The following is a 4,616-nucleotide window of genomic DNA, read 5'->3' on the forward strand; positions in this document are numbered from 1 at the left end:
TGGAAAGGTAATATATGTCCAAAAGTGATTACGAAGATGAATCTTTTTGGAAAGAACTTTAGGTAAGACACAAAATAACTGTTTTTTTTCTAACTGTCATTATAATTGATATATAATGACTAATACATACTCTTTTGTCTTCATGCAGGCTTTGGTTAGTAGTGCATATCCTAGGAAATGTATTTGAAGTGAGAAAAGCATGTGCTAGTTACAAGGTAGATTTGGATGGTAGGGTTTTTTCTTGCAGATTATGGGATTTGTCTGGAATCCCATGTGTCCATGCCATAGCAGCCATTAATTATATCCATTAAACTCCAGAGGGATATATTTTCAGTGAATAAGTTCAAGGAATGCTACTCTACAAACATAATTCTTGTGAATGGGAGTAATATGTGGCCTCTAACTGGATACATCAAGCCTTTGCCACATGTTGGTTGGAAAATGCCTGGTAGGCCCAGAACCAAGAGAAAGAGGCATGCAAGTGAGAAAGAGAGTAAGTTTAGTTCCATTTCAAGGGTAAAACCCCCAAGGACAGTAAGATGTGCTAATTGTCTTGAGTATGGGTATAATAAAAAAGGCTACAAGAATGAAAAAAATATACCAATTCCTATACCACCAAAGAATATTAGGAGGTCTAGAAAAGCTGATGTAGCTGGATCCAATCCACATGTTTCTAGATCCAATCAACATGCCAGTCAACCACCTGTGACATCAACTGTACTCACTTAATCTAGTCAACAAGATAGTCTACATGCTTCAAGTTCTAACACTGTCAAGAAAATGAGGAAATTGGGTTTAAGAGGCCCAAGTTTCAGAGTTGGTGGCATTGTATCTGTGGGTAGTGAGTCAAGTGAAGTAACTGTTCCAGGTGTTAGAAGGATGAAATTGGGTCTAAGAAGGCCACATCTTAGGAAGTCAACAACCAAATTTTAGGATGATGTCAACAACCAAGTTCCAGTTGTTAATGATATTCCAAATGATGTTGCTCAAGCTCCTGCTATTAATGATGTTCCTTTGGTGAATGAGGTGATAGAAGAGGAAGAAATTGAGGTTTCAGTGAAGGTGCCAGAGCCAGTGTGAAGTTCATTTGGTCAGTGAGGATGATGACATTATGGTGCTAGAAAAAGAAGCAATTGATGCTACAGTAAAGGTTGCCCATGATCTAAAAGAGAGTCTTGATGAAGTTGGAGATGCAATTGATCAAATTCTTGGTTCTGGAAATGCATCAGATGCATTTGATGTTCCATTGGTGAATGAAGGTGGTGCAGAAATTGAATTCACTGAAGGATATGCATCATATGTTCTCCCAAACAAAATCAAGATAAGTATAGAAGGAATAGCAGATTTAGTTGAAGCAGGATATTCCATGGCTGAAATAGAAAGCACGGGGAGGTTAGAAATTGAACTTGATGACACTTCACCGGTTGAGATGGTAATTTATTAAGCTTTTAATTTAAAATATATGTTTTTTTCATTTATATAGGTTTGTTATTGCTTGCATCATGACTTAAATGAGGATGAGCCTGTTGTTGATGAAGGTGAAGTTGACTTTGTAAATGATGTTCTAAATGATGAAGGTGAAGGTGTTGAAAATCAAGATGATGGTGATGTGATTGAAGGTGAAGGTAAAGGTGAAGGTGTTAATTATGGGAATGAGGTTGTTGATGATGTTCTAAATAATGAGGTTACTGATGATGAGAATGAGGTTGCTAATGATGGGAATGAGGCTGATGATGAAGGCCATCTGATAGTGCCTAAGACAAGGAAAAGAAAGCCATCAGAGAGGATCACTAAACTGAAGCTTAAAAAGGCAGTTTTTGATAAATATGGGAGTGGTTCCACATGTCCAAATCCAGTGAATTTGGAGTGGTTAAGTATGTATATGGGGGATTTAGGTGGGGATTGTATACTTGGGCATTTGGATAGGAAGCCCTTTTTGGTACATTTTGTACATCTTAGTTTATACACCCACTAAGTGCACCTTTCATCCAGTTGTTCTCATGTACCTTTTGGTTTGCTTTTTTGGGATATATTTTAGGCAATTTGGTAGAAATGGATGGATGATACATGTTAGTTGATCTTTTGTAATCTTTTGTAATGGTACATCAATATGATGTAATGAATCCCCCCATCATGGTTATAATATGTTTGTTATGGATCAATATATTTGTTATGTTTTTTATGTTTATATTATGTTTCTTTGATCCATACCATTTGCATCTATATTATGTACCATTTGTAACTACATTTAGCCATTTTCAGCATTGTACTTTACCATTTAGCCAATTTCAGCATTGTATAGTACCATTTGCATCTATATTATGTATATATGTTTGTTATGTACCATTTCATCATTGTATATTACCATTTGCATTTCACAAATAATTTGCAACTAAAATCTTCATACCAAAACAATAGTTACATAAGCATAAGCACTTTTACATAGCCAATCCAAAAGTCGATCCAAACATTCTACCAAAAGCCAATCCAAAATGATTTACATCTTCAAAACAACTATTGTCACCATTAAAAAATAAGAACTAAGAGCCCTAAAATTATTTCTACCAAAGTCTTCATGTGTCCATGTTCTTGCCCTTGCCCCTGCCCCCCTGCTTTGTGTGAGTTAGGTCGATAATGTGGCCATCTTCTTCATTGTACCATTCAAAAAAACCACAGTCCTCTCTTTCCACCTTGAAAAAACAACGATTGGTATAAATTACATACCTTTTTTCAGGGTTTCTCAAGAAATTTAAAAATTAGGGCAAATTCTTTACCTGGTAATTAGGGCACCCGTAAAACTTTTTTACATAGTTCTCAGGTGTTCGAGCAAAAGATACCTTACACACATCTCCACAGCCACATCGAACTATTCTTTTCTTTCTCAATCTTGGAACCCCATGGAAGCTTGATTTGGCAGCCGAAGTCAACATTTCACAGAGATAGAGGGTAGAAGAGGAGGGAGGGGATAGAAGGCGAGGGAAAGACTTTGGATCGATGTTAACTGAAGACGATGTTTGGGGGTTAATGTGACATCCCCATTTTCACGGCCAGAAAAGACCGATTTCGTTTATGCTTTTTAAAATAAAATCAGAGTAATCTTTCAAAAGGTGTTGCGGAACTTGTCCCCAAAACAAAATATGATAAAGATTTATCAAAGAATTTCTTAAAGAAATGTATTTTCATTATATTACAAAACCTCGGGATGTCATGTTCTGATACAGACCAAAAGCATAAACAGTACAATATAGGCCTCACAACAGTTATTTACATCTACTGGCCTATAATCCAAAATCCCTCGTCATCATCCAACTATGCTCTTGTTCCAGTACGTGTAATATAAAAAGCTGAGTGGGTCAGGATTAGGGGCCTGGTGAGCATATAGGATTTTCAACCCACAATAAATAAATTTATTATGTTTAAACATCAAACAAACAACCCAATTTCCCATCCCCATTATCTTCTTTATTCTTAAAGATCTTAAGAATCATCTGTCCTTCATTCATTCATTCCTAAGGATTATCTTAAGGAATAGGCACGAAGTACATCGCTGCCAGGGTTCTTAAATTACAACTGATGAACATGTAGTTTAAAACATCTGGTAAACACTCAGTTCAAAAGTACTGAATGAACACCTAGTTCAAAAACACCTAGTGAACACTCAGTTTAAAAACACCTAATGAGCACATAGTTCAAAAATATCTGACGATCACATAGTTCAAAGACACCGGATGAACAAATAGTTCAAAAATACCTACAGATTACGAGCCTATTAACGTTCCACTGGACTATCTAGAAAAGTCTGTGGTCGTCATCTATATTCCGCTAGATGACTGGAACATCGTCAACATCGAGACCTCTCATCATTTTATTTCATCACACATCAACTATTTCATCTACCCATGTTATACCCAACATATTTGTATATAAAAATACATATACAGTTTAAATCATTCTAAACATGTATAAAACATTCATTCAACATCCATCTCACATAAACAAACAATATATATATATACACATAGCATGTATATTGTGACACCAGTCAAATATAGGTCAAAAATAAATTGATCAATAATCGTAATTGGGATGAACCAAGTGGTAGAGTTTGTAAGAAGGTTTCCAAAAATATAAAGAACACTGAAATCCGAGTTATAACGAATAAGTTATGACCAACCGAAAATCCGCGACAAAATCGGTAAAATCGGCAAAACACTGTTCAGTGTAATAAGTGAATTTTCGATAAAAGGCTTTTTAGCCTTAACAGTCTAAATGAAAGTTGTAGAATATGTTAAACCAAGAACGTTCATAAAAAGAACGTAAAAATCTGACTTCGTATGAGGAAGTTATGATTTTTCTAAGTTTCGGTTTAGCAGTAGATAGCTAAAAATTCAAAATATAAATCGATCGATATTTAGCCGGCACAACTTAAACGAGAATCGAAGGTCTCGTCAAAAGTAGCACAACGGTAAAAAGACAGACGAAAACGGACGTCGGATGAAGAAGTTATGAATTTTTAACGGATTTCTTGTCCCGGTCTGTTAAAAATAATAATATTAAAGATAAAGTCAAAATCAGCCGACGAAGTCTAAACGAAAGTCGTAGAGTATAATTTTACC

This window comes from Lactuca virosa, chromosome 8 (assembly GCF_052849685.1).
Source record: "Lactuca virosa cultivar CGN04683 chromosome 8, Lactuca_virosa_CGN04683_v6, whole genome shotgun sequence".
NCBI classification, from domain to species: Eukaryota; Viridiplantae; Streptophyta; class Magnoliopsida; order Asterales; family Asteraceae; genus Lactuca; species Lactuca virosa.